A 9,023-nucleotide genomic window follows, 5' to 3' on the forward strand; every position below is an offset into this window, starting at 1 on the left:
GATATGAGCATTTTTAATGGTACAAAATATCGATTTGTTTTTACTTTCCCTGTGCCCCGAATACTAGCGTTGTAAGCTAATCAGCGGTCCGCACTAGCTTCTTTCAAGCTACAAACACATTCGATTAGGATGAAAACATGTCCCACAGAACGACAGAGTGGGTACACATCTGTTAGTAACCCCTAGGTTCGTTTTGCGCCGGAATTTTCCTTAAACTTCACTAGTAACGTTAAATGAAAGCTAAAATGTATGTGTAGTTTCCCATGTAACAAGTATAACATTCCAGTATAGCATTCATAACGGTAAATATCTTTTTCTTGTGTTTGCTGTCTTTTAACAGGGGACTAAGGAACAAACGGAGGCTGCCCTAGCATCACCAGAAGGGAGAGATGAGGAGGAGAGGGAAAGCAAAAGACAAGCAGGGAGACAGAGGCCAAAGAGATGTTGAATAGATTATTTGCTATATTAGAAATTGGCATTCTAAAAATAAATGCATTAAATGAACTGGTTTGTCTGTGTCATTAAGTTTTTGGGTGTGTGTATAATATAAACCGTTTTTCAATGTGTATTTTTCCATCAAATTACGACCTGGACACAGGAAACTTCTAACTGAATAATTTTTTTCCAATGCTAACTTTTAATAACTCCTTAGGTATACAAGCTCTAAAAAGACATTAACGAAACGTGTATCTTTATTATAACCTTTATTCAAACATGACTTTATGCTGTATAAAAGTATGTTCAACATGAAGCGGCGATCAGACTCAGCTGGCGATGATGGTGTTGCTTCAAGACTGCAGACAGAAGGAGAAAGCTTTAGGTTAGTCCAGTAGTTATCCAACCTGTCCTGGTAAGATTAGAATTGTATATATTTATATATAAAATTATATTTAAGCATACTGTAACATGAAGGTACTTCATGTAACTGTAGTGGTGTAATTTCTATATGGTTTTAACTGACAACTGTTGACCATTTAACACACTTACACCTACCTTTACTGTGTTAGTGGTTGTTTATCAATGGTGTTGTGACTTTTCATATGTTGGTTGTAGCCTTGTAGCTTGTGTGTTTACAGTACTATTTACTTGCAGTTTACTGCATATCATACTGCCTGTGGTAGCTCATTAACTGGTAGTTTTGGTTAATTAATGCAATTCTCCTTACCGGTAAGTGTTATGACTACTACAAACATTAACCCCACAAGTTTTTAATTTATTGACAGGATAAATAAGAGAAAACGGCTATTTACATTAAAGCCTATCAGTGTCGGTAACGTTACCTACCTTTGCACGTTGCGGGCAAAGTTCCTCACAGAATATTCTCCTGCAAGCATTCACCTTTTCATCTCAACAAAAAAAATTGAACAGCACAGTTCCACATCCATTTCGTCCAGTGTTCCAGTGGCCTCTGTCTCCATGCTTGTCTTTTGCTTTCCCTCTCCTCCTCATCTCTCCCTTCTGGTGATGCTAGGGCAGCCTCAGTTTGTTCCTTAGTCCCCTGTTAAAAGACAGCAAACACGAAAAATATATTTACGGTTATGAATGCTATAATGGAACGTTATACTTGTTACATGGGAAACTACTACTTTCATTTAACGTTGCTAGTGAAGTTTAAGGAAAATTCCGGCGCAAAACGAACCTAGGGGTTACTAACAGATGTGTACCCACTCTGTCGTTCTGTGGGACATGTTTTCATCCTAATCGAATGTGTTTGTAGCTTGAAAGAAGCTAGCGCGGACCGCTGATTAGCTTACAACGCTAGTATTCGGGGCACAGGGAAAGTAAAAACAAATCGATATTTTTGTACCATTAAAAATGCTCATATCATTCAAGTTAAACGGTAGCATAATAAGGGTCCCTACATGTTAACAGAAGCATTTGTAAGGGCTACGAGAGAGAGAGTGAGCTACCAGTAGTAGCTAGTAGGTAAGTACAGCCCTGTTTATCAGAGGGGAAATCTTCAGACTGTACAAAACACTCTTGGCTGTTGCGACGCAACAGGTCCCACTCCATGCAACACAGACACTCCTGTCCGGTGGCCATAGCTTCACAATGTCCGCAGGTACGCCACCAGTTCCCCAAAGTACGACGCTGTGTTGCGGCATTGACTACCCTCGCTCTATCTTAGCCCTTTCACGGAGCTCCCGCAGCTCTACGTTCAATAAACTGTCTGTACACTTACAAAAGTTCTCAATGCTTCTGTTAACATGTAGGGACCCTCATTATGCTACCGTTGAAGTTTGGTGATATTTTGAGCCTTTTTACTGGTACAAAATAGCGATTTATTTTTACTTTCCCTGTGCCCCGAATAACAATAGACATCCTGCAGCTACAACTGATAAACACACCGATTTCTAAATCTCTGCTAACGTTACGCATATACAGTAACGGCTTATAAAAACAGATGAAAATGCCACCGGACATTAAACTTTACGAACACAAATGGCTTAAAGACAGCAACCCAGCTAGCTAACAGCCTAAATGTTAGCTAGTTGATAGGTTCAGTTAGCTTAACGTTAGCTCGGGGTGTATCTACCTAATTATAACTGCAATTTGTACCAGCATTAAAGCGTTAAGCTTTACATTGATGTAACACATTAACTGTGATAACACATGTACTGCAAACACTAAATATACACACATTTAAATGATACTTGTGCCATCAGCGATGCCACTCCAACCATGGATGCCCCGCTTAGGTCCGCCATTGTTGTTTTTTTAACGAGCCGGCAAAGCCGCGCGCACAGGATTGTGGGTGATTTGGGAGCGCGAAAGACAGACAGTCCGTCTGTCCAATCAGGAGGGTCAGTCCTCTCCTAGATAGGCCCTGTCGGTAGAAGTTAATGTCATTGTGTTTTGGGATTTGTTAAAGTGTTTTCCTATTTGCCGTTGTGCTTTATGATTTGTTGAAGTGTTTTCACATTTGCCGTTGTGCTTTATGATTTGTTGAAGTGTTTTCATATTTGCCGTTGTGCTTTATGATTTGTTGAAGTGTTTTCATATTTGCCGTTTTGTTTTCCTATTTGCCGTTGTGTTTTGTGATTTGTTGTCGTGTTTTCCTATTTGCTGTCGTGATTTGCACTTCAGGGCCACCGTAGGTGTGGCATAGTGAGCATTTCTCCAAACCATTGACTGGTAGTGTACTCTCAGCAGATGGAAGTGGAGCGCATCGCTTGTCGCCGGCATTGCTTCTGGTTTACCTGTCCTGGAGAAAAGTATATGCCTTGCTGCATCAACAGAGTCTGTTTTATGCACATCATATATTCTGCAGACAAAAGCTTCTGAAGATCTTTGAGTCTCCTCCGTGCAGTGTTGTAATGTAACAGAGTACAAATACTTCGTTACTGTACTTAAGTAGAAATTTCACGTATCTGTACTTTACTTCGCTATTTAAATTTATGTCAACTTTCACCTTTACTCCACTACATTTCCTAGATAAAATGTATACTTTTACTCCGTTATATTTCCACTAAGCATCTTCGTTACTCGTTACTAAAAAATAAAATTAGAAGAAATGTGTGCGACTGCAATAAGGGAGGTTTGGCGAATCACTGCTCCTAGATTGCATTACGCACACTCTGCACGCCGCGCGCTCTATTTCAGCGCTTGTTTGTTGCTAAAGGAGGAGGAGGACGCACAACTGAAACCGCCACGGAAGCACGAGCACCTACTGGAGGACCTCCCGTTATCGTAGACGACCACCCCGACGATAGTGGTGAACTCGGTGAACAGGATAGTGGTGAAGATAACGTCATACACCGTGCTGCCCTACAAATGCAAAACGCCGTAACATCATATTTGGGCAAAAATTAGTTAATGTCACTTTTGGGGTACTGGAAACCTCCTTTATCATGTGAATAAATATCGTGAGTCAATTTGATTGTTTTAACGAGAAAATAAAGGGCTATGACAACCGTAACATCCAAAACCATACGAGAAACCACAGCAGAACGCCCTAACAGCTGTTACGGCACGCTGAAGTTGAGTTCAGGTGTTCTGACTTTGTTTAGCCAGGCATCCAGAGAGATGTTACTGTACCGCCGTGATGTTACTGTACTCTGGCCTCGGCATACTGTCAAAGTTTGCCGCTTTTAATTGTCACCAAACCACGTAACATACATGCGACACATCTTTAAAATAAAGTGCCGATGGTTCAGATCTGTCAGTGACAGCCCAGAGCTAGCTAAATTTAATCTGTGTCACGTAGCGCTAACGGTGATGCTGACACACCTCCTCACTTGGCGGAGCCTCACATCAGATGCCGAAAAATAATTATTAAATACACAGCTGGCATCCTAACTTTCCATGCAATCCGATATAATCCATGGAAGATATAATCCATAGCAATGCACGTCATCTGCCATATTTCCTTCTTGCAGGTGTTCATGTCAAATCTTACACAAATCCATAAAAACACTAAGCTAGTTATCGCTAACGTCCGTACAAAGTAGGCTAACCTGAATTTTATCTCAGAATTAAAAAGTAGTAATCCAAGTTGAGTTTGTTGACTATGCATTTTGCGCAGTTTGGTGGCCCTTAACCCTTAACCAGGGGCGATTCTAGGATCAGACCTTTAGGGGGGCTCAGCCCCTAATGAGAATATGACACGGATACAGTGCCTTGCAGAAGTGTTAAACATAATATATTTATTGTTAAACAATAAATATACCTTTGTATGCAATTATAATTAAATTGTCTTTATTGAGAAAATATTTATTGTATTTATTCATATTGTATACTGTACTGCAAAGTAACTTATCTGTCATACTGTTCTACTGTGTTAGTATTGCCACACTATCCTGATCATTATAGCACTAAATAGGAACAACCAAAGGTCTTCTATATAATTTAAAACCAATACCATGATGACTAGACCTTGGTTAGGTGTTCTTATAATGGATTCAAGTATGGTGAACAGCAAGCAAATATTGATTATATGTCAGTTACTGCCTTTTGCCTTTGCATGACTGTTTGTTTTTGGCACATGATACAAAGGCAGAGTACAGTAATTGCCAAACAAGGGTCAAAGGTCAATTTTGAGCTCAAGATTTTTTGCATACAAACATGTATTCATTATAGCAACTAGTTGTCAAATTTTGGGAGTCCTACCTATAATACTTTTGTCTGGACAAAACAGAAACTTTAAAGTCATTTTTCTCAGTTTCACACTCTAGCGAGTTAAGGTCTTTTGCCTTTGCAGGGCAGCGTGGCCGTATTTGCAAGAAATGTTTCTGTACATTTCTGCCCTGTAAAGCGACTTTGAGTCCATGAAAAGCGCTATATAAATTCAATTTATTATTATTATTATTATTATTATTATTATTATTACATTGATGTCAGTTTGTTCTTTGAACTTAAGAGAATTGTGCCTGAAAAGTCCTAGAAAAGAATGTGATTTTGATTTGATGAGTGAGATTAAGAAGCTATGGGAACCCTGAATATGCTTTATGCTTTACTATAAGAAAGCCACAATAAAGTTCACAATAAAAGTTCTAACCGCTTGCTTTAAAAAAAAAAAAAAACTTTTACTTTTACTTCAAATACTTAAGTACATTAAATATCAGAAAATTACTTTTGATACTTAAGTACAGTATATATCAGATACTTTAAGACTTTTACTTAAGTAATATTCTAAAAGGTCACTTCTACCAAAGTCTTTTTCTAGTACGATACTTGTACTTTTACTCAAGTATTGCTTTTTTAGTACTTTATACAACACTGCCTACGTGAGATCACCAATTCCGAGGTTGCTGAGCAATTGATGGTGCATTTTCCAGACTTTCCACGATGTACTTTTGGTGTGACTTGCAATGTATGATGTGGTATCACAACCGGTTAGCACATGAAATGCTAAAAGGCTTGGTGCTGAATCCTTTGGCAGTTTGTTAAAAACAGCATCAATGGGTAAATATTGTGGCTTCCTTGTGGTACCAGACAACAGCCAGAGTTTTTTACATGCTACGTGCGGGAAATGGGAAACCAGAATCACAAGCACATCAGTGTCTCTAGATGACACGACTACTGTGTCTGACTGGCAGTGCACTGCATGTAATACCAATCGGGTATCGGCTCTCAGATGAGTCAGGTTGGTTGTTGCTTTCGATGACCTAAGCTCCGTGTCTTTGTCTCTGAACCCACCAGCAACAACTATCTCTTTATTATCTGGTGCCTGAGCACATAGTTCTTCAGAGAGTAGATTGGCAAGATCAGCTTTGTTGTCAGGGAGGGACAGGAAGTTGGTCCAGTTTTTCGGAAGAGGCACATCACGACCCTCAACAAGTCGTCTGATTGGTTGAGCTGCTTTTGTGCGTCATGTCCTGGTAGCACCCTCGATGGTCTCTTCTCTGTATCTGTCAAACACAACGTCTATCCGTTTATAGGAACATCCTGCTTTCAATACTGCTCTGACAAATGTGTCGGCCAAATCCCCAAATGTTACTGCTTTGTCTGGCTTTCCTAGGGCAACCACCAGTGCCTGTCCATCTATGATGAGGCAAGATGACATGTCGGGAAGTTCAATAGCCTCAGGACAGACTATGTCTTCAGTTAACTTATTTGCCAATACAGACTTGTTTCCAGTGCGAAGTGTCCCATTCATTTCAGCAAGGGATATGGGAACTGGCAGAAGCTCATGTTTTAGGACAGCTGGTAAGTCAACTGGACGACCTGCCTCATAGGCCGTAACAAGGCGTTTGAGGACGTTTCGGTCAGCCTTTACGATGGTTCTGTTGTCTTTGATTTTAAGATTTTTGGCCACTTCATACAGAGATGCAAATGTTTTAGCTTTGCTCTTATGTAGGGTTGCATGGATTGGGACCTCTGGTTATCTTTGTCCTCAGGAACAATCATCCTTTTCTCAATGAATGAATTCACCTTTTCTTGTCCTAGGTCTTTGGCAGAAAGTAATGAGCTTTGGATAGCCTCTGTGGCAACGTCTTTTTTGCAATGAGCCTGGTGAGACTGAATCAAACACCTTGAATCCTTTGAAGACTAAAACCAATGCCATTTTGTCTCTGTTGTCTCTCTTTTCACTGGATTTGGTAGCTTCATTGTGGACGTAGGTTTTCTCATATGTGTTGCTGAACATCAAATGTGTCTCTTCTGCTACATGGGACCTCATGTTGTAGGAGAGTGTCCATCTGGAAAGGGCTGAAAGTGTCTTAGTAATGCCAATGATCCCCCCTCCTTTTTTCCCTGTTCCATTGATCCACTCCATTGCTTGGTCTGGATCGACCTGGTTGAATCGTTGATCGGACCGCTTCACAACAAAGTTGCCCCTTTGGAACTCCGATAGTACAGGTTCTGGGAGTTGATGCATCTCAGCAATATCCACTAACCCTATTCCCTCCAAAACTGTTAGCTAGTTTTCTCCCAGTTGCTAGCCATCTCAATATCATTGAAATACACAATTTTGACCCACTATGGTTGAAAAAGTATCATTTTGGATGAATAGGGTAACAAGTTCAATCAAAAACTAAGGAATATTGACATTGTTTGTCTAAAAAAATCAAAAAACAGGAAACTTATCAAAGCGTGTGAAACTGTTACGATCCTCTTTGCTGTTACATTCACCTCAGACAAAGGGTCCTCAGAAATGGGACTGACCATGCTATGTCCTGATCTAGATATTCAACTTGGGAAGTTTCATGGTGGTCTCTTTTTGAATATTTTTCCCTATTCACCTGAGTTTTTCCCGTCTTAGAATTTAGAGAATAAAAGCTTAATTTGCATAAAAACATGAAATCTCAGACAACTTGCAATGGATTTTTTTCTTTGTTATCATGTAATATGGTGTACATCATATGTCATATCAACAGGGGAAATTTCAGAGTAACTTATTGAATATTTATGTCCACCTTAAAAATGACACATATAATGCTTAATTCCACCTTAGAAGTTGTACATTTGCATGTATATACATAAACTATAAACACTATATCCTTGCTCTGACCCTAGACTATAGATCTAGAAACTTAATTTCCTCATCTTGATTGCCTACTTACAAAAAAACTAGGGGGAAATGGTCCAATGACAATGCAAGATGGTCAATTTGGTGGCCATTTTGATATGCAAATTATAAGGTCAAAAACTCAAAATTTTGCTTGGGTACCATTTTTTGGGACTCAGCACCCTTGAAATATATAAGGTAGGCCGGATCCCGACTTGTACCCATAAATGCTTCTCACGTCTTATAGAAGGCCTTTTTTCTGAAATCCGTCTAGACTACTAGGGAGGACAAGGCAATGGTTTCAATTTATCTGGCAAAGTGACTATGTCCTGTAATGTCATAGGTCTAAAGGAGTACCAAGAATGGGGAGGAGATAAATTGCATGCCAAGTGATGTTAGTTAACGAAAAAAAGACGAGCACAAACAGAAAAAGTTGACACAGGTGCAATCTTGCCACTTTGGCTCGGCTACAGCTCTGTGAGAACAGGAGGACAGTACGTAGTGATTGCCTTGACTGGACCTCGGCGTGACTGCAAACATGTTCTGAGCTCCTACACTGTGTGTGTGTGTGTGTGTGTGTGTGTGTGTGTGTAAGAGGATTTCAATGGGCTGGGCTGTTTTATGGCATTATGATTGAGTTCCAGCTGCCTTAGTTCATTTAGGTGGAAAAGAGGGATCGACAGAAAGGAGAGAAAAAGAAGATGGAAAAAAGAGGAGGAAAGGCTCATATAACCTCTGCTTCGATGGGAAATAACAAAACCTCCTCTCACATGTTATTAAGGTTTTTATTTCAGACTCTCAGGTAGGTCCATAGCAATACATACATAAAAGAAATATACAAAAATATATATCTATCATTTTAAGAATTTGTGTGCAAGCTGTCATGCTAATATTTTCTGAGTTCAAATGAGAATCAAAAGCAGCTCTTCCTAGGGCTTATTAGAGCCTCTATGATGCTATTTTCTGACTCATCCAAACAACACATACATGTATACATTAATTGCCTCAATAGTGCCTCACATGTAGAAACAGCAGCATTTATAAACAACTGGCTGGCACTATGCCTTCTGGGGAC

The 9,023-nt window shown here is 39.7% G+C and overlaps 1 long non-coding RNA gene across 2 annotated transcripts; it reads right to left on the bottom strand.

Moving 5' to 3' along the window:
- Positions 1-687: 687 nt before the first annotated feature.
- Positions 688-1,364, bottom strand: LOC120575665. 2 transcript variants are annotated; one of them, XR_005642033.1, is made up of 2 exons: positions 1,285-1,364; positions 688-794 (listed from the first exon to the last, which is right to left on the bottom strand). It is a non-coding gene; the product is annotated as an uncharacterized LOC120575665 (long non-coding RNA). The 2 variants fall into 2 exon arrangements; XR_005642032.1 differs by lacking the exon at positions 1,285-1,364 and adding an exon at positions 1,251-1,277.
- Between the last annotated feature and the right edge of the window lie 7,659 nt (positions 1,365-9,023).

This window comes from Perca fluviatilis, chromosome 16 (assembly GCF_010015445.1).
Source record: "Perca fluviatilis chromosome 16, GENO_Pfluv_1.0, whole genome shotgun sequence".
NCBI lineage: Eukaryota > Metazoa > Chordata > Actinopteri > Perciformes > Percidae > Perca > Perca fluviatilis.